Genomic DNA, 22,187 nt, shown 5'->3' with positions numbered 1-22,187 from the left:
GCCTTGGTTTAGGAAATTCTCTTTTAAAGTTCCTCCTGGGACGTTTTGTTGTTTGTTTGGCCTGTAAGGGAAGAATGAGCATCTCGGAGAATGCCGCTTTTTTGTGTGTACCGTGTAGAATAAAGAAAACAAGTGTACAGAGTCCACAGGCTGGGAGTGTATCAGTTAATTAGCGGCTGGACATTGCTCGGTAGGAAGCCTGGCGAGGTTTTTTTGTGCGTGTGTGTATGTGTGTTGTCTGCTCCCTTTGATCACTTGTGTGGTAAATAGACATGCAGGGTAGCTATAGCAACATGTGCTGTAGGTTGGTGGGAACAGAGGGGACGGGATCCCTGGACAAAGGGTAGTTTGTTAGAGTGGTTGGTTCTGATTAGGAAAAGGTGGCACCAATCAGGGCATTTAAAAACATCAGTTTTGCAAAACGCAAATGGATGTTATCGGTTTCAAAGTAACGTTTGTTTCTGCAGCTCTGAAAGAGCAGATCATATGGAAGATTGGGGAGGAAGGGGGAGGGATAATAAAAAGCAGAAGCAAAACACTTTTGAATGTAAAAATGCTTATGCTGGATAAGCTTTTTCTGGTGGTGCTGCAGTGTATATGCATTTTGCAAGAAAGCATTTGTAGGAACCAAATTACCACAGATGATGCTACAGATAGTAGTGTTTTTAAAATATGGCTTTAGAGATGCAACAATGCTAACCTGATGTTATGTAGCATCATCTGATCCATTAGATTTCTCCAGTTTCTAAAAGTCCTGTGTACAATTTGCGATCAAAAGATACTGTACCTATTTCAGCAGCCTACCTGTAGAGGTCAGACTTGAAGTTCTCAAAATCTTCACATGGTAGAATTTCAACCTAAAGCTAAAGCTATAAAAACACAAAATCAGGCATAGCCACTTTCCTCATTAACGTTATGTGGAATACTCTTAAAATAATGTTGGTTTGTCAGTGTCGGGTTATTAAGTAACACCGCATTCTGCATTGATGGCAGCCTGAAATACATCGAAATTCAGCTTTGTCTCGCGTCTTGAACAGAACCCAACCTAAAGCTTTTATTAGCACCTGAATTATTTAGATGTGTATCTCCCTCTCTCTGATCCCCACCAGGCCTCCTACCTTTGATGAGATCTGTCTCCAGCTCTCTCCCTCCCGCCTGCCCGGCACTCTGCTGCCTTCCCACCCCTGCCTGGTCCCAGGGCTTCCCGGCTGGGAGGGACTGGGAGGCAGGCAGCAGCGGCATGGAGGGCTTCAACAGCTTCTGAGCCCGGCAAAAAGTTGTCAGAGCTCAGAGTCCCTCCGCAGAGTAGCACCAGAGGTAAGGGGGCTGCTGGAGCCTGGGGTCAAGGCAAGCGAACGGCGGGGAACGAGGAGCTCGCGGTAAGGCTGAGGGGATATGCTGAAGCTCAGTAAATGCTTCAGCTTTTGGAGAAACAGTTTGATTTGGAGAAACAAACAGTTTGATTTGGCTGAGGGCGAAGACTGAGCTGAGAGAAAGGAGCAGACCTGTATTCGCATACAACCATGTGAATAGCCTTTTGAATGTGTGCTGGAGTTTGAACTGAATTTCAGACTTCTTAGGGTACGCCATTCTTTCTTGGGTTTGAAGTCTTTTATTACAGTTGTGCAGCTTAGAGCTTGTAATGCTTTAGCAAGCTGTAAGGAATTACTGTATATCCCTGAGATCCCTGGCTTGCAGTGCAGAATCCACCCTGTCTGAAGGCTGGGAAAGGCGCTAAAGGGTAGGAAGCTGATTTTGATCTCTTTTCTAAACAATAAACAATCTCTTTTCTAAACAATAGATTTCTCTTCTAAACAATAAAAATAGCTCTTAATTCTTTAAAATTCTTCCCTATTTGCTGTCGTGTCATGGTTGGTTATCATTATGATTTATATCTTTCCAGGGGGACACGGGAAGACAAAAAAGCTGGCCAATAGGTGATGTTTGTTTGGCCCTGAAGTATGATAAAACTTTTGTGATTGCGTGAGTGTTGAGATAGCTGGGTACAAGAACAACTTTAAGATAGTAAAACAAATAAAAGAGAGTCCAGGCTTTTACTCCTGGCTTAGTGGGACAGTAAATGAGGAGATCCACGGGGCTGATAGGATTTTTCATTGTAGTGTGATAGACTGTAATGAAAATATTTATGGAGGGATATTTCATGGCCCCAGAAAGGAGCTGGTGACACACTATGACAGTCGCTCCACATTTTGGGGTGGGGAGGCCAACATATTTCTCACGCCTCCGGTGGCGCCGACAGCTTCCCGTCACGCTGCGCCCCGGCCGCCTTGTGCTGCCTGTGCACCTGCGGGCCCGCGGCATCGCCCGCCGCCTCCCTTCGACACCCTGCGTCCCGAGCAGGTGCCCGTGACTAATGGCATTAACTTGGCTCTTTGGGTCTGCAGGTATTTAATTACTGCACAGCTGCAGCAGGAGCTCAGAGGGACCCCCCACCACAGCGGTAGGTCGGACTCATTTGTGATACCGGCAAGCCGATGCACTGCTTAGACTCAGGTGAAGAGAGAGCTTGCTCAGATGAGACCCCCCCAACCATCTCTGGGATCTCCCTTTCTGTTTTTTTTTTTCTTGGAACCTGTATTCTGAGCATTAGTTGAGACTGATATTTTCTTCCAAAACATACTGAGAAATCAGTATTTTACAGCAAAATGATTCTCAGAAAAATTCTTTTCTTTTGTCAGTAGATGTCCCATATGGAAACATGATCCTTCTTTTTTTTGTTGGATTTCTTTATTTGGTTTGTGTTGTGTATTAGTTTTTTTTCTTTTTCTACCTGAGTGGTAATTGGAGACATAAAAAAAAAAGAAGAAAACAAAAAGAAAAGAGGAACACTACACATTTATATATACATATTTATATATTTAGAATTGAAGTTGCCAAATTCAGCCACTCCGTCATAAGAACAGCCAGCATCCCAGTTTCAAGATACTATTCATCACCAAGCAAGCTTCAAAAGTGTTGGAGGAAGCTTTATCCTTGGAATGTGTTGGGGTTTTCCCCCTAAGGTTATGCCCTTATTGCAAAATCTGTGTATTAAACAGGAAAATGTAAACTCTATTGACAACTTCTGCTTTGTGGACCACCAAGGTCTGCCTCTGTCTCCTGCCTCAGCTTTTTTCCTCTTCCCCAACCAGCTCTAGCTCCCTGGGTAGCTGGGGCCTCAAGCTCTCAGCCTGGTCTCTGGTCCCACCTCAGCTCTGGAGGCAGGGATACAGACAGATACCAATCTCACTTCTCCTGTTTCTGTTCTTGGGCGAGTCACGAGAGGCTGTAGGCAGAAACCTACACGACTCTGTTTATAGTCTCACTGAAAAACACATGTGCTGTAAATCTGAGGTGCAGAGGAACAAGGAAGGGAAGGCTGCCCTGAGCAAGAAGGACTGTCCCTTTCAGAGCACCGCGTGTGGATAAAGCTCTTGGGCAGGGACACGTGATGGCCCAGCACTGAGCAGATTTGTCCACGTGATGCTCCGGAGAGTGCGTATGCCTGGGTTCTGCCTTGTGTTAAGTGACATCAAAATTAGTGCGCGCTTTGCTCCCTGACAGGTGTGAGCTATGTAGACCTTGTTTTTGACAAATAATATGCAACTTAGGAAGCTTAGATTTTGAGTTGTATGCAAAGTTACGCTATGAGTGGCCTAGTAGGACCTATTCAAACAAGTGACCGTAAAGAGTTAATGACTATGACTTCATTTTGAACTGGATAACCTCAGAAGTATAGTTTAGGCAGAGATTTCAAACTGGGAGTTAAGCAGTTCAAAAGTGCACTATATTGTTTTGGTCTAATTAACGCAACATGGTGATAAGACATTAAAGCGGAGTGACAACACTATACATTGATAACAGGGGACATTAATGCCTGCAGACACAGTCTACATTGTAAAAATCTGAAAAAAAAAGGCTTATTATGTTAGATAGGTCAATGTGATTTGACCTAGTTTTGCTTTGCTGCTTGGAAATTATGTCAGTATTCGTTATGTCATCTCCTTGGATGAGCAATTTAACATCCTTTTTGCATTGCAGTGTTGTCCTAATATTTTATATATATTTACTTGCTCTCTAAAAGGATCCTTCAGGCTAATTCTAGAGATCTGGGAAAAACCGATACAAAACAAAACCTCCTGAAACTGGCTTCCCTTTTATATATGTCCTCTGTGCAAAAAAAAGGAGCAAATTTAGTCACAGCAAAATTATACCTACAAATTCTGAAAAGTATCTTGTCTCTTGCATGTACAGCTCATTAAAGTTCATGAATAAAGAATCACTGTGCTAACTCATGTAGCCATGTACGCCTTTCCCATGCATGTTTTTCATCACTAGAAAACAGCATTTTTAACTCTACCTAGATGCTTATGTAAAATAGAGTGGATTAAAGGAATCACGCCATATACTTTCCTTGTGAAATGTAAGGTCTCATATGAAGTCATCAGTATTTCTCTTGGAAAAACTGAGGGGTTTTTTTTAGTCTTCAACAAAATCACAAGGACTTTCCTTCATATTTATGTTTACGCTCTTTTTTTCTCTCCTACTATCTGGACTTGTAAGGCAAGACTTTGTGTTTGCCAGGACTTAAGTCAGGGAACAACTAGAGGATTAAATGCTACTGTTCTTTGCTTTAATGGAAAAATAATCTGTTGCTGTTACGGTGTTTTGGTAAGTGCCAGCAAAGGAAAGCTTTGTCTCTTCCTTAGCTTTACATATCCATCCACACCTATGCCCCTTACTGGCGTGTAACCAATGTAAGGTATTGCAAGGTTGCACCTTTTGCTCCTTAGCCTTTCTCGATCTGAAATGGGCAGCTCTGAAACCTGATTTTGCTTCTGCTGAAGTCAGTGAGATTGGGGAGGTGGGGTGGATTCCCCCTTCAAAATACTGTGTTACTGTAGTTATTTGAGTATGTCTGTGAGTAAATTTGCACCTTTGTGACAAATGCTGAACAGATCAGGTGATAGTGTGAGAGCAAAACCAGGCTTTCTTTCCTGATTTTTTTTTTACAGTTTTTATTTTCATTTGTATTTTCTTGAACAATAAGAATTTTGTTCTTGAGTTTCAGCATAAGCTTGTTCCTTGCAGTTTTGAAATATTTTAATGAAGAAAGAGCTGTACAGGTTCCTCACCATTTCTTCACAATACGTCTAATCTTCAAAAGGTCCCATGTACTCAGATTTTTCAGCTCAAGTAAAATTTAAAATTGTAATAGCTATCTGAAGTCTTTGAGTATACTTCAGGTGCAAATGCTCTTACATCCCTTGTTAACCAGCTTAATTGGAACAAAAGCCTGATAAGAATGAGCGTTCAGGGGTGCCTCTTCTGTGCTATAACATTTGTTCTTGATCCCTAATTAAGCTTTGTTACTGAAGGTTAAAAAATCCTCCCATAATACAACTCTCCTTGACTGCAAAAGAAACTGTCATGGGAGAACTCTATTATTGCCTCCCATGCTCCTCCTCCCTTTAAAGATAACTAAAGTGTAAACTGCTTGTGAAAGATTAGCAATGACTGAAAATAAATACCACGTATCTCCAGAGTAGTAGAAGCCTCATGCCTAAGGAATAAAATGATTGTGGACTGACAATACTATTCATACAGCTAGCAAGACTGTGCACGGATAGGGATTCACAGAAAGTTCAGATTGGACTCTGGAGATTATCTGGTCCAACCTTCTCTTCAACACAGGTCACTACAACAACTTACTCAAACAATCTTGAGCATTTCCAGCACGAAAGTCCACCGCTTCCCTGGGCAGCCTCTTCCAATCTCCAGCCGCTCTCATGGGGAAGAATTATTTAATTTTTTTTTATACCCAGACAGAATTTCCCTCGAAGCAGCTTGTGCCCACTGCCTCCTGTCCTGTCAGCGGACATCCTTGTGAAGAGAGTAGCTCTGTTTCCTCTATAACTAACTTTTTTAGATATTCAAGAAGTGTGATTAAGATCGCCCTTGAGCCTTCTCTTCTCGAGGCTGAGCAAACCTGGTTCCTCCAACCTTTCTTCATATGTCAAGTTCTCCAACCTCTTAATAATCCTGGTGGCTTCTGCTGGACCCTTCCCAACTTCTCCAACTGAGGGCACCAAAACTGCTCACAGTATTCCACGTGTGGCCTAGTAAGTGCCAAGTAGACTGAAATAGCCATATTCCTTGATTTACTGACTACTTTTGCTGGTGCAGCCCGGGAGACTGCTGGCCACCTTCCCTTCCCACCGCTGGCTCCTGTTCAGCTCGCTGCCTGCCACCACCCCCAGGTCCCTTTCAGCAGAGCTGCTCCTCAGCCCATCAGTCCCCAGCTTGTGCTGCTGCTTGGGATTACTTCTTTCCAGGTGCAGGACATTCCATTCATCTTTGTTAAAGCTCGTATTATGGCTGTGTTGAGAAAGTTACTTTACAGCCTCCAAGAGAGGCTTCCTGGCCAACATAGCAAAAAAACCCCAACCTCCAAACCTTTCCCCCTTTAGCTTGATCTTACTGCATGATTGCCCACAAAAGACTTTAGTTGTTTCTCGAGCATCATCTGTGTTTCTGGACCAGAAATCCTAGGGTATTAGATCATGGATCTTGTCTAATTTGTCTATCTCTGTGACTTTTTCTATTGTCTGTTTCTATGAATTTATACCTGTAAATGTTGTAGAGGAGTTAGCTTTAGGAAGACAGATTGTGTCGTTGTGGTCTAGAAAATCTGGAAACGGTTACTGGAGAAAACAGGTTTGTGGAGAAATGCACTTTATTTCCCCGTTTGTCTTGAGCTGATGCGGTAGGTATGCCCCAAGAGAGACTAATAACCAATGGTGCTGATTTTTTCCCTAAGGTTCCCTTGAGTTTTCAGACTAATTCCAGTACATTCTCCTAGTCCAGTGATTTTTTTTTTTTTTTTTGCCTCTTTAGATGGAGTCTTGCTGCTCCTCACTCTGACTGTGCTGTAGGATTTCTAGTACTGCCTCCTCACTTTCCTGCCCCCAGTTTTTTGGCCTCTGTCTTCAACCTCCTGCTCCTTCCCCAGACATCTGGACACTAGAGCTCACAGAACTGTAGGGTAAACCCAGGGGGAAGAGAGGGGTCTGGAAGAAAGAGGGGAAAAGCCATCTCAATCCCTCACCTTTCCAAATGTGCTTTTAACCTCATCAGGCAGGTAGGCTTTGCCAGCCTAGGTATTTTTTGCTCTTTCTGAATGTCTTTTGGCTGATGCTTGTGCCGTTGTTTGGTGCTATGCCAGGGAAGAGAAAGAGAAGGAAAGGGGCAGCTCTGGCTGTTTGTGTGCTATTCCTACAGAACAACAGAGGAAGCAGCTCTCTATTTTTCTTGACAGCAGTACATTTTGAAATACCAGGGTGCATTCCTGAGACTAGACTAAGTTACTCAGAAAATAAAGTACAGAAGAGAGGGACAGAGAGAGGCCCAGAGGGAAAACAACTATGTGGGAGAGGAGACCAGGAGGAGCCTGCGGGGAAGGAAAAGATTACCACACTCTCGTCTTAAAATTGCATTAGGAAAGCAGAGGAAGCAGCCTTTATACAGAAATTGTGAATGAAGCTTGTTTGAAAGCCTTGAGGATGAAAATAGGACTTTTCACTGCTGTAGAATCAGAAGTTGCCCTGGTAAGCACAGATGCAAGAAAAAGGAATAGTTCATAAACTTCAAGAGCTTGGAGGCAAAGAGAAGGAAGGCAGTAGACTGAAAGGTAAGGAGGATAAAGACAACCTTTGAAGCATACAAAGGGGGTTAAATACTCACAACAGCCCCTGTAACTTCCCACTCTTTCTCCATTAAACTGTCTGACCTATCTCTTCTTGAAAGAACCGTTCCTGATGGTACTTGTTTTTTACAGGGTTGCAGTGTAAAGGTGTAATGGGACGATCAATGGAGTTTTGTTTTATAAATCCTCTGGAAAACTATTTTCCTAGCAAGCTTTTCTTTCTAACAGGTATTAAAAAGACACCGCAATATTCTGGGGTGTTGGGTTTTTAACGTCTCTAAAAGCAGCTAAAATATAAGGCTTAGTTTTCTGGTCAAACTGAAAGGCGTTTGGCCTTTTCAGTCTTGAGGTCATTACGTAGTGTGTGTAAATAAACGTTTTCTACCAGGCGCTGAAACCTTGCATGTGAGGGCTAGAGGTATACATAATCCATTAAAAAGTCAAACGTACCAATAACTTTATGCATCTTCATTTCTAAAATTTCTAAGCTAGATGTATAGGACAGTATCAATGTAAAAAATTCTGGGAATTTTTTTACCATAAGGTGCTGTTAAAAAAGGGCTTCATTCCAACTGTAAGACCCTTAGTCCTGCCTGATGATCTTGTAGGTTTTCCACTGTGTGAATAAAGGCTCACCCTGCAGAAGTGACAATCTGGCTTTTAGCAGACAGAAAAACAAACCCATGTTGCTTGATTTTGCAAAAATCTTACTCCCCAAAACTGAACTAATTTCATGACTGCAATTATATGGGAAAAGCTAGGGTTTATGACAAAGATGTTTGATGTTGTGATATGTCATCTCAGTAGAAAGTACTATGAAAGATATGACACTAGTTAGAAGATAAGGACAGATATTGTACAATGCTGTACTTCAGGCCAGGCATAAGTCCAGCCATTAGAGTTGAAAGGTGACTGACTGAATTAATTTTCCCAGCTTTGGACCATTTCATTTGAAAGTGCTGTGCTAAGACTTATCCATTAGAGATTTCAAAAATACGTGTTAATGTGCTTTGCTGTGCAGATACACACGAAGCGATGTTAGGATGGCATATGCACTGTAACAAATGAAGCAAGCTTGGGGATTTAGTCATATTTACAATAGATGTTTGTTTACTTACTCTGTTCTCTCTCTTGTGTAGGGTGAAAAGCTTACATATGTCTTCAGGTGATAATGGACAAATTAATTAATTAATAGGTGTGGTTTTGCTCCAAATCAGAAGGTCAAGAATCTTTGCCTAGTGTGTGGGAAAGAATGATACTCAGAGTGATTAACACCCAGAGGAAATTTCTCGGAGTTTATTTTAGCTAGGATGTAGTTGATAACTCCCTTGGCTAATAGCATGCCCGGCTACACGTCAATCACCATTTGCAGAGCTTAACTCTGAATAGCAGTTATTGGTCACATATGTTGGCCTGTCAACTCTCGTTTCAGAAACAGGATGCAAAATGGCACATGGGTAAACTCTAGCATTTGGGGGTTTTGTTTCTATTTTATTGTTGTTGAAAAACTCCGATTTTTAAAAAAGGAAATATAGGAAGGCTCTTGGTGAAAGTCTGCTTAAATGAAGTAAGAGACTCTCCATGCCACGCTACTTCATTTTGCAGGCAGGAGAAGTTTGAGGGAGAGAGGTTAGGAGAATGGGACTAACTGAACAAATTCCCATGGCTGTTGCCACTTGTGCCCTAGGCCGACAGGCGGGTGCTGTATGCGGATGCTCTAATGATATTAAAGATTGTATATGGATAAAAACGATGACCTAACATCATACTTTTCATTGTTGTTGATGGTATGCAACTGAGAGTTGTAGGAGAGGATGCCAATGTGTGGTCCAGGGCAGCTATGTCTTTCTGGTGTACTGCTGCTAAGAGAGTTGCAAAAACAGCAAATCCTTTGTTGGCCACTCCACACCAGCTGGCTGAAACAAATTGTTAATCAGGAAGGAGAGTCGGACAATGACATACCAGAGAGCCTCTGGAAAATTTTGTCATGCCTTGGTCTTACCTGGAAATGGAGATTATAATAATGACTTTGAAAGATGTTTTGAAGTTTACTTACAGTTTTACTTACAAAAAGCAGTAAGAACTGGTGATATTGATGATTTAAGAAGGCATAGGAGACAGCTCCTTACTGTAGGGTTGAAATGTATACTGTGTCTTTGTGGAATATACTTCTCTTCAAATGGTACTCTCTTCCCCAGCAATATCCAATCTTTCTTCTTTCTCCAACTCTCTCAAAAAAACCCCAAAACCCTTCCAAAGCAATTAGCCCACTAAAACTGTTTCATTTTCAGATGACAGGGCTAAGTTTTTGTGTTCTGGGTTGTATCTGGACTGAGCAATTGTTTTGTTCAACTTGACTATATTAAAGCACTAAATATGCTATTCTACATACTATATGTAAAAAAAAATATTTGTATTTAATGGCAAAAATAATTGAAATAATTACTTTTGACTTATTCCTTAAAACATTTTATTCAAGTTGACATACTGCTGTAAAATGTGTATATTTTGATGAAACTGAACTTCTCAGCAGGGAGCTGTTCTATCAAAAAAATTTTGATCTATTCCTGTGATCTGTGAATGAGACTGAAATACTCGTTGGAATTAAAACATGTGGTGAAAGAAGAGGTGAAGAATTCACATGAATTTTTAAAAACATTGTTTCATTGTGAAATTTTGTGTCAGACCAGATGATATAAAAGAGGCTTTATGAAATGTAAAATACAAAATATTTTAATTTTATTAAGAATGTTTGTGTTTCATTGTTGAAGAACAAGGTCTCCAGTAGTTAGAAGCACTTTATCTGTTCAGTTCCCCAACCCCAGTAATAACAAAATTGGTCTTTTCTATAATCACCGGATTACTATTACATTTTAGATATACGGGAAGAGAAAAAGTCATGATATGGTGGATAAACATCCTTAGCCAAGGCTATAGTGAGGATCTTGCTAAGTACCTTAAGGTAAACATTACAGGTACCTTGTTTCTTCATAGCCTTTTATAACAAGGTAACTAACATGTTTATTTCTTTAATTCTTCCTCCCTTACCACACCTCTATCCTGACAGACATACACATACCTTTCTAAGAAGTGAAGAAGAAGTGCTTTAAAGGTTGCATGAAGCATCAACAGTGAGCTATGCTCAGATATCATGCAGTGATTGTTGTGAAGCAGAACTGATGCAAAATTTAGTGGTGATACGTAGATAAGAACAAGAGACCAATTCCAATCTCGAATACAATTGCTTGAGTATAATTCCAGCAATGATGTTCCAGTAGCTCAGAAAGGTAGAGGAGACATCCATTCTCCAAATCCTGATTATACAAGTAATGAAATGAGTCATAGTATCTCATAAAATATTTAAGGGAAATGGTATAAAAGATCAAAAGCCATAAAAGCTTCCAGAATGACTTAGAATGAGGGAGATAAATTGCTAGTGTCCTCTCACTAGCAGGAAATTCTTTGGGGGAAAATTGCAAATGATACTAGGAAGTGGACTATGCTCATACTAAGAAGGGCTGCTTCACAAAATATACTCTAAATCCCCAAATCTGACCTGGGGAATTTCTGTCCAGACTCTAGATGCATTATCGGTTTAACTTTGAGCACGTAAGATGTGTTGACTGCATTTTCCAAATATGCAGAGCATTTCGTTTCAGTGGATGAAATAATTCACAGATGCTTTACTATACCAAAATTTGGCTGTAGTTTAAAGCATCATGTTAAAGGTTTGGTACATGGTTGTATTTTTAATATTTTGCAGGTTTATCTTTGTCTCTTAAATGCAAATGTGCTGAGACAGGAAGCCTGGACCAGGTCAGTCTGTGGCTCTGTTACAGTTTCATGTCTCCATATGTCCGTGCTGCAACTGAGGAGTTACTTACTCATCTTATTTGCGTGGTGACCCCTAACTCTCCCACACTAACAACATAGGCATAGGTATGAAGTAGGCCCCCAGTTCTACTTTTATGTCAGCCACTATACATCCCCTGTTCACCTCAGGGGTCAACACAGATTAAATCAGTTTATGCTGCTAGATCTCTAGTACCTGTCTATATTTTCCTCCAAGTGTCTAGAAGCCTTTCTGCAATTGAGTGGACAGCATCATGGAGTGGTTCAGCTGCAGCTGGAGGAACCACAGCAATTGCCCCAACAAATCTTAGTAACAGACACAGGAACTTCAGTCTGAAAACTGGTGTGAAAAAACAATAGAGTGAAAACTGTAAATACCTGAGTGAACACAAGTTTATCTGCCTTACTAACTGGATTTTAGACGTCTCGGTCTAAATCTGTGGCTTATTACTTATATCAAACAAGGAAACAGAGATATAAAAGAGGAGCTGCAGAATCAGGCCTTTCCCAACAAAACCTTGCATAACTAATCTTTATAATCTGCGCAATCTATCTATCTTCAAACTATGTATGGATTGACATACAGAGCTGAAGCCGCCTGGTGTTAAGTAGGATGCTCACTTTAATTTAAGGAAGAAGAGCTGTGGGAAGGCTTTAAATAGATTGTGGTGAAAGATACTTTTTTTTAAACATAGGTTTGATCTAGGCAGAACAATACAGAATAATGGAAATAATACTGAGCATTGCTGCTGTCTGAGAAGTCAGGTTTAGTGAAAGAGTGCTGTGTTAGTGTTTCAGCAAGGTCTAATACAGCATGAGGGAACGGGGTGGGGAAAGGCATCTCCAGTAGGTTTGGGATTTTTAAGAAAACAATAAAAAATACATGGTAGCCTGAAATCCAATAGTACTCTTAGTTTGCAGTGTTCTCCCCTCATCCTTATTTAAAAAGATTAAAATGGAAGTGTTTGTTTTTAAGACAGAAATGTTATTTACACAAGACAGCAAAAGTTTATGCTGCCTATAAAAGACATGCCTTTTAAAACTGGCTTCAACAGGAAATCCAAATGTGATATTCTGTAGGTTTAAAAAAAGCCATTGTATAAGCATTTGCATATAATTAAACATTTACAAGAAATTCAGTGACCCATTTGATATGCATGAGGGAAGGGATACCTTCCAGAGGGAACTTGACAGGCTTAAGGAGTGGGCCAATGTGAACCTAACAAAGTCAGGGCAATGCCCAGTATCAATACAGACTGGGTGAGGAATGGATTGAGAGCAGCCCTGCAGAGAAGGACTTGGCGATATTGGTGGATGAGAAGCTGGACGTGAGCTGAGAATGTGCGCTTGCAGCCCAAAAGCCAACCATATCTTGGGCAGCGTCAAAAGAAATGTCGCCAGCAGGTCGAGGGACGTGATTCTCCTTCTCTACTCTGCTCTCATGAGACCCCACCTGGAGTTAATGCATCCAGCTCTGGGGCCTCCAACAGAAGAAGAACGTGGACCTGTTAGAGCAGGTCCAGAGGAGGGCCACAAAAATGATTAGAGGGCTGGAACATGTCTGCTCTGAAGAAAGGCTGAGAGAGTTGGGGTTGTTCAGCTGGGAGAAGAGAAGGCTCCAGGGAGACTTTGCTGTGGCCTTTTAGTACTTAAAGGGGGCTTATAAGAAGGATGGAGAGAAACTTTTTACCAGGGCCTGTAGTGACAGAACAAGGGGCAACATTTTTAAACGGAAAGAGGGTAGATTTAGGTTGGATATAAGGAAGAAATTTTTTATGGTGAGAGTGGTGAGACACTCAGACAGGTTGCCCAGAGAAGTTGTGGATGCTCCATCATTGCAAGTGTTCAAGGTCAGGCTGGATGGGGCTTTGAACAACCTGATGTAGTGATGTCCCTGCCCACAGCAGGAGGGTTGGACTAGATGATCTTTGAAGGTCTTTTCAACCCAAACCATTCTATGATTCTGTTGGTTTTTTTTCTTTTTGTTTATTTAGGTCCTGTTTTAGGCAATATTGTGAGATGCCCTCTTTTAATAAACCATGCTAATCTTGATTAAACCATGCATGATTGCATTCCAGGAAGTATACTAATTTAACTGGAAATATTCTGGATATACTGCACTCTTGTGATGGGAGTCATCTGACAATACAGTCACTGACAATAGGACATCTATGTCTTAGCCCATTTGCTGCAGGCTTCTTTTATAGTCCATATATATAGGTACTCCCAGAACAGGATTCTTTTTTGCACTAAAACCACATAAAACTGCTCAGATAAATTGCTTCCTTGAAATGCCTATTGAGTACAAAAGGATCCCAGGATTGGTAGGATCTAGTCATTTGTAGGCTTCTATATTATGAACACCTCTAATTCATCAGAAGAACTGAAATTTAGTATCATTTAGACTGGGCTTTGTTTTCCCGGACATCTGTTATATCCCATTCAAAGATGGCTGTATAAAACATGCAGAAAAATCTTGCTTTATGTTGTCTTTCTGACCTAAAGTCAGGTGAGATGAATTTCAGCCTTTATAGAGGATGTGACCAACTAAGGGTAGCAGAGTGGCACAGTCTCCTAGCAGCCAGGGATGGTTCCTTCAGCAGAATTTATGCTACCGTTTATTTTAAGTGCTCCTGTATGATATTTAGTCATGGAGAACTGAGCAAAGGCACAAACCGACAACTTAATTTCAAAAATGTTAACTTCAGAAACATTTCTCCCATCCAGAATGTTGATATGGCTGAGAGCTGTATTACACCCTGCAGGGCTCCTAACGGGAATCTCACCTGTGACAAGTGTTACCTACTTCATACCACACATTTTTATCTTCCTAAACCAGGCCTCCAATCATGATTATCTCCTGTCTTTTCAGTGGCTTCCATTTCCACTCATTCCCATGACTTCACCTCTTCCAATATGCTCTATTTCTGAAACTCCATGTTCCCCACTTCCCAAACTTGCCTGTGCCTGAATCCTCAAGTCAGATTTTCCCGAAGGTGCCGAGCTCTTGGCATGCCCAGTGCCTGTGTTCAGGTTAACAAGTCATGCTGGGCCAGTTAACAGCAGATCCGTAGGGTGAAGTGGTTGATGCAGAGAACCCGGACTATGAGTATTTTACTCCCCTACTGCACTCCTTCTAGTCAGGGCCTGAGGACTGGATATTCATTAGTGGCTAAAGGTCGTTATTAAGTGCTCATCTAGAGCTCATCATCTGCGTTATTTCATCTGAGAGGATGAAACTTCACATGCTCCAGCATCAGTCAGAGATGTGAACCAAAGCTTGATTAATGGAGCGGACTGGGAGATTGCTTAAAAATGTTCTCATGACCTGAACTAAAGCACTAAGGGGAAGACACACAGCAAGCACAGGGGCTTCAGCCTTGCAAAGGCGCAGATATCCTTGAATTAGCATTTGAACTGCTCATTTCCCTAATACTGCTTTCCAAACCAGGCTCATCCTGAGTGATGATGTTAACAATGCAGATACAGCTAATGAGCAAGCCACACTCAAACTGCTCGTAAGGCACAATGGTGTGACCATCCCTCAAGTGAGGAGGTTAAGTTATACATGAGTGAACTTAGGTATTCTGAGCACAGTAAAAACGATGAAGGGCAGAGTTAGTAGGAGGAAGATGGTTTTGGGTCAGGCTGAGAGAGAGGAGTACTAATGCTAAACAGTGTTATAGTGCTAATCCTTTTAACTTCCCCTCCGGGCTTTGTTGCCAGACCCCTACGGGGGCCTGATTATTCAGACTTCGCTCTGTCTTCCCAGGCATCCGTTTTGAGCAGAGCTGCCTCTTTCCATAGTTAACGGGGAGCTGAACTGCAAAAGGCAGCTAGTGTTTCTTCAAGGTGGCAGACAGCTTTTTACTGTTAAAACTTTGTAATTCAACCAAAGGTACGGAATATCTGCTGACCGAGCATGTGAATGTGTTTAGGAAGCTATACTGCTCAGAAGTATGGGAGTATTGTATCTGTGTTGCATTATTTCTTATCTCTGCTAACCATGGAAGGATCTCTTCTATAGAAAAGCTCAGGAGTACATAAAGGCACCGTTGTTTCTTGGAGTTAGTGAAGCTATGAAACGCATGAACTTTACCCCTTGCCGCTACAAAAGATCTGCCAATTCTATGAATTTTAAATCCATGGGAAATTTTTGTTGCCCTCGGCTGTTGAGTTTCAATGGCTAAAACTCTTTCTGAAGTTATGCTTGAATGCTATTTTCTTTATAGTCTCCAAAATGACACCTTATGCTTTTCCTGCATTCATAATGCTGAGAAAAAGATAAACAAGTGTTCTCTGTTCAGAAAACCGTCATGTATAATCTGGTCTGTTTGGCTGTTTGAATGTAGTGATTTAATGCCAATAATTCCAAGAAATACTAAAATGTGTTTAGCAGTTTGGTGTTTTAAAGTCTGGGAATAAAAAAGCTGATGTTATGATCCATGAAGGAGTAGCACATACAAACTGGGGCTGGGACACAAGAAAACTTCAACTGTTTCCTGTGTAATTAGCCATGCATGGCAAAGACTGTAAGGAATGGCTGGCAGCAAAAAGCTGTCTACAGTGATGTCATTTTATGTTCCATTAAGGTCTTGTTATTTTAGTATTTAAACAAAATGATGCTGCAGGAAAATACAGAGCCTGTTGTGCAACTCTGGTAAGGAATAAAATCAAACTTCAAAGTGTTGGCCTATCATTTAGAAGAATTACATGCATCAAATTCTGATTTTTAGCTGAGTATTTTGGAGGCGAAAGCGGGGAAAAATTTTGATTCAGGAAAGAAATGGTGGCATGCTGAGCATTGGAAATGTCAAGGCACATGTGGGCAAATGCAAACATCCCTTTTTTGGCTATGTGGCTCCAACTTCATTTTTGCTTACTCAGGATGACGGGTGGAGAGAACAGGCTGTATTTTCAAGAGTCACTAGTCACATATTAAATGGAACTGTTTTTTAAAGAGTACCAAGCACTTACTTACTCCTTTGAAAAGTTGGACGGCAGCTGGACATACAAAAATAGATATTCTTGTATGCCCTTTTGAAAATGTAAAACACAGCAGTAAGAAAGGGGAAAAAAATGAAATCTGTCTCCAGTTTTCCCATCTGTATTGTAAACCAACATCATAACCAAAACCATTCCAAGATATGTCTAGGCTACTGCATCAGAAGACCAAAGATCCCAATTTGAGAGCTCAGGTAGGTCTCTGGATCCATACTTTCTCCTATAAGGAACACTGTGACTTGTGTCAGACAATTTATCCACCACTTCCCCATTGGGAATCCAGCCATACCATTAGTTTAACTGTCAAACATGCTCCTAACTTTAAACACATCAGGTAAAACCCACCAATAAGCCTCGTGTCCGGATCTCTGCCTGTAGCAGTGTGTCCAGATTGACAGACACAGAAGTATCTTGTCATGGTTTAACCCCCGCCAGCAACTAAGCACCACGCAGCCGCTCGCTCACGTCCCCCCCACCCAGTGGAATTGAAAAAAAAAAAAGTGAAACTCATGGCTTGAGATAAAGACAGTTTAATAGGACAGAAAGTAAGAAAATAATAATAATAATGATAAAATGAAAATAATAGTAATAATAAAAGGATTGGAATATACAAAACAAGTGATGCACAATGCAATTGCTCACCACTTGCCGACCGATGCCCAGTCAGTTCCCGAGCAGCGATGTGCCACCTGGTCATCCCCCCCAGCCCCCAGCCAGCTCCCCCCAGTTTATAAACTGGGCGTGATGTCACATGGTATGGAATATCCCTTTGGCCAGTTTGGGTCAGCTGTCCTGGCTGTGTCCCCTCCCAACTCCTTGTGAAAATTAACTCCATCCTAGCCAAACCCAGGACACGGCTAAAGGTGTGGGCGCGATGACTTCCACTTTGCAGGCTAAGCTTTCACACAGAAGAAGAGTTGAGCTCTTGTGACGGTGCAGAAACTCGAACAAAACAAAGTCCAGGAAGCACGTCGAAAGATTTCTCTATTTATTTTATGTCAAGTGTAATAAAAGAATAGCTTTTAAGTAGTTTTTCTAAATCCTGTTTCTGACTTGTGTGCATGGGGTAGTAATAATGAGGCTCCCGCTTGCCTATGGTGCTTGCGTTGTTGTGGACTGTGATGGAAAGAGGTGAATATCAGATCCGTTCTCCGTGATGGCATGCTGCTAACCAATTCACAAACCAGTTGTCCTGGAAAATTCAACCTGTTCCAGATGGGTGTACCATCACACAATTCCTTTCCGCTTCTCAAACACCTGAGAAAGGCAGATGGGGAGCTGAAAGGAGGCTTGGTCATACTGACCATAAAAAGGCATCCCCCTATATATAAACTATATCTTTTTACTATGTCATTTTCCAATATAAACACACATTTGCTTCTGAAATATCTAAGTTGAAAGTGAGACTGTGGCCCTGATTCTTAAAAATATGAAGTAACAATAGAAATATATATGTGAGAAGTGAGAATGCTTTAAAAGACTGTATTTTAAAAATGTTTAGTCCTAAGGACAAGCACTACTCAATGTACTAGAGATCTTTTCCAAACAAGCAATCTGTTACAAGAACTGGTATACTTCATCTGGTACAATAGGGTGATCTTTATCTTCAGACTAGACAGAACAAATCTTCTTTTTAAGCCCTTGTGGCCCTTTGAGTACTGGTCTGACTCAAAGTAAAGAAAGGTATTTTATCAGAGAATCTCAAGTGGATGGTGAAGTATTATGCTTTGAATGGTTTATATTCTCCTCTCTCTCCTATATATTATTTTAAACTCTGTTTTGCTTTGCATCTGAAATATGATGGTAGGATATCTATGTTCCCGATGCAACATGAAGGAATGCGACATAGGGGGTTTTGTTTGACTGTTTTGGGGGAGGGGTGTTACACAAATGTTGCTGAAAAATTAACATCACTCGCCGATTGAGGGCTCAGATTTCATACGTCTGATTTTCACTGTTCAGACCATTGGTGGTGGCATACACATGAATAATTCTGTTCATAATATTGTCACATGCTTTCCCTGTTACTTGGGTATAAAACATGAATAATATAATTTACTTTATTGGCTTCTAGAAGTGAAAATCATTCTAGGCATTGTGGTCAGGCACTTGAATTTGAAATTTTTTCACCATATAGTTGAGTCATTTCAAGAATTTCTCATGCAGCAAGTGTTTTGGGTTTTTGTTGCTTTTTCCATGTCTGCATGTAATATATTGGGATTTCCACAAAAATGAAAGAGGTAATGTCTAGAGAAAGGCTGATAATACCTTTTAGTTGTTTATATGTTTCATAATTACAAGCCATCTTGACCACATCTTGATTGGGTACAAATGGTCCAAGCCAGCTTCCACCTAAAGACAGTTACGAAGCTCAGTTTGACTTGATAATAAAGCACTCAGGAAGGCAAGGATGGTGTCTCACAGAATCACGTTTTATTACTTTGGTTTCTAGGAATTGCTAATTCTTATAGCTTCATAATCCCAAGCAGAAATATAATGCAAAGCCATAGGCCTTAATAAGATATGTTTTTTATTTGAGTAGTAGCACTTCAACATTTCAGAATAATTTACAATAAAATAAGTGGTAAAGGAAGCAGAGTTTCTCTGCTAAAGGCACTCTGTGCTCTGTGAGTGTGATAAAATCCCAGCATGAATGCGCAGCAAAATGAAGTATTAACTTTCATTTCTTCCTAAGAGTTCAAAACGTTTTGCTCCTGTGGGATTTAATGTAAGTGATGCTGGATGTTTAGACTACAGTCTTCTATTCACCTTTGAAAAGCCTAGGTTGTAATCTGATTTAGGTGACAACTGAAAGAGCTCAGTGGTCTCAGTTTAGTTCCTTGTTTATGAAACCACCATCACACACTTAACGCAGTGCTGAGCATGACAATAATATATCATTTTGAGGCATACTGGCACAATTGCGGTAAAAGAGGCATGGAGTATAAACTGGGCTTAAAAAAAAAATCCAATAAATTCCTTTCTTTTAAACAGCACAAACATTCACTGAAATTTTGCAAAGTCGAACCCTTCCCACTGGATGGGATGCCTTTATTCTCACAGATTATAGACTATTCTGCATTACAAATGGCAAAGCCTTTGGTACTGCTGGAAAAGACATCCTCAGTAGGAGGAAGAGCATTATAGTAAAAGTGATTTGCACTGGTTTATTAAAGGTATCAGTATAGCAGAAACTGGCTAGAAGGTATATTGTTAGGTGGCCATCAAGTCAGAAACTATGCTAGGTTAAGAATATGCTGACTGATCAACATCTTCAATCATCTGTTTCCATCTGACCCATCCTGAAGTTGTAATAGACATGATAGGGTGGTGTAAAACTCTGCAATAACAAATTAATTAATTGAAATAAGCTGATATTGGAATAAACTAAAATGTGGCCTTAAGTAATAAAGGCAACACAAAAAGAATTCCTTTATGAAAAGGATGTTTCTCATACTGCATTATTAAATTCTGAAAAGAAATCTCTATTGTAGTTTTTAAAAACACTATGCCAGTTAATTCCACTTCTGTAACCAGGTATGGATGAAAACCTGTGCATCACAACCATCAGTAAAGGTTTTTGCGAGATACAGAGTAGGCGTAGCAGAAGAAAGAGGTTTTGAGTTTAGCACTTCAGGGGGCTGATGTGTGTTAAAGCTACTTCTCGAATGGACCATAGCTTAATCCCTCTGCTGCTAGTCAAGATAGTGATTAAAAGTCACCCATCCAGGGAACTGCTTCTGGGTGTTGATGTGCTGGGTTGTGGGGATGGAGTTAAGGGGGTGGAGAAGAGGAGGGTTTATGTGTGTATGGCTGATGTTTGAGCAGCTGAATTTCAAAAAGAGGGAGGGGAAGAGAGGGAAAAACTTGGCTGGCCCCAAGAGGGAGAAAAGAGAGAAAACAAAGCTTCCTTCAGTAAACTCAGCCAGTCACATAATCATAATTTCTGGGTTCCTCACGAGAGAGCTACCCCACCATCACTACTCTAAAGAGAAAACAAGATTGTGAAATCAAAAGACGGCACTGGAGGCGGGGGGTGGGAGGGGGGAGGTATCTTTTAAATGAGGCAGGATTTAAGCTGAAATAATAACCTTAGCAGTGGTAGCAAGGCTCCTGGTGAAGCACTTGGTGGACTTTTTAATCTGTCTTCTCAGATGCAGACTGTCTGCTGTTTTTAAAGTAGTTTCTTTGTGTCAAAGGAGCTTAGCACTGGTGACAGAATAACACACTCTTTAATGTGAATATGGAGGAAAAATACCTTCCCCCATCTCCCCTGCTGGTAATTCTGATATGTAGATAATATCTCTATATTGCTTGCTTGTTTATTTTGTAGATTTTTTGGTATCTGGTTACTACTAAATGACTTTAAAAAAAATCAATGTGGAGAAAATACATTTGTTTTCTGGTTAACTAAAGCAAATGAAGATTTCCTGAGGATAGCATTAAATCTTCTTTCAGCATTAAACATTTAAGTAAGTGATGGCTGTGCTGCTGCCTTTTGAATTCACGCATGGCTGCTAAAATATTTCATCTCTCAGGCTTTCTTGCACATCTCATCCATGCTAATGGGAGGAGAATGTGTTGGTTTCTGATCATTTCCAGAGAATATCTCATTGAGTGGCTGGTACGCTCAGCTCCTTGAACAGAGAGGGTAACGTATTGCTGATGGGTTTAGTCCGATAGATTTACTTCAGATTAGCTGAAACACATGGAGTCCTTAAGGACCATGCATTTTTAATAGAACAAAGCAGCATGCCATAAATTACTTTCCTGTCCTTTAGATTCATTTCCTTTGAAAGAAGGGAAAAAAATTAATATCTTGTCGAGTAGAATGCCTAAGTTGGCAACAAAGAAGATCATTCAGAATACAGTATATGGTTAAATTTAGAAATACAGATAAGAAAAACGGCTCCTATCAGTTCTATTTCCAATAGATTCACTTCTTTTTTTCTTTCTTCTTTTTATTTTAATTTGTCATTACTGCCTGAGAAATGGGCTGCACAAGAGCTGCAGGGTATTCTACATGTTTAGGACTGTAAAACTTCGTGGTTTACGCAGGGTCTTTCTCAGAATAACGCTTCAGAATCTGGTCTTCCCCCTGCTTTAGGCACTCTGTTGTTTCATTGCTAAATTATAGGCAACTCAAGATGAGCTGGAAGCTGTGCCAGGTTCTGCTGCTACCACCTCATCTTTTGTGTCTTGCTTGTATCTTTTGGACAGGAGACCTGCTGTGCTTCTTGCCAGGGATTTAAACTAATCCTTGTTTTCTAGAGGTGTCCCTAGTTTAGGGAAGGAAACACTCCAGAAGATATCCTAAAAGTAGTATTTTAACAAATAAGGTGTCCATACGTGGCCCTTTCACATATATAAGGCTGCTGATGGATTTTAAAGACAAGCAAAAAAATAGAAGCGGCTTCTATGAGGGATTTTTCAAGGCTTGGTTCCTATGGGCTGGAAATGGGAGCTGCCATTGGCTTTAATCAGTATTTTAGATACTGTTCAAAATTGGGCTAAAGCAAGCTACTGAAAATGGACTTAATATCTTGCCCTGGCTTGTGTGAGTATTTTTATGTCATTAAGATAGAATCTCCCCTCACCACTGCATCTGGAAGTCTTCCAAGTGCAT

General features: G+C 40.7%; 1 protein-coding gene across 4 annotated transcripts in view; it reads left to right on the top strand.

Annotated features, from left to right (window-relative positions):
- MID1 (midline 1) overlaps nt 1–22,187 on the top strand; it is a 251,344-nt gene that overhangs the window by 104,013 nt on the left and 125,144 nt on the right. The window contains exon 1 of one of the 4 annotated variants that reach the window (XM_075057346.1): nt 1,196–1,317. The exons of 2 other annotated variants lie outside the window; for them this stretch is intronic. The gene's annotated coding sequence lies outside the window, so the exon portion shown is untranslated. Of the gene's footprint in view, nt 1–1,195; nt 1,318–7,628; nt 7,691–22,187 lie in introns of those variants that run through there. One more of the 4 variants, XM_075057345.1, reaches the window with a different exon arrangement.

The sequence above is a fragment of the Buteo buteo genome, chromosome 25 (assembly GCF_964188355.1).
Source record: "Buteo buteo chromosome 25, bButBut1.hap1.1, whole genome shotgun sequence".
Lineage (NCBI taxonomy): Eukaryota > Metazoa > Chordata > Aves > Accipitriformes > Accipitridae > Buteo > Buteo buteo.
This window is presented reverse-complemented; position numbering and strand designations above follow the sequence as displayed.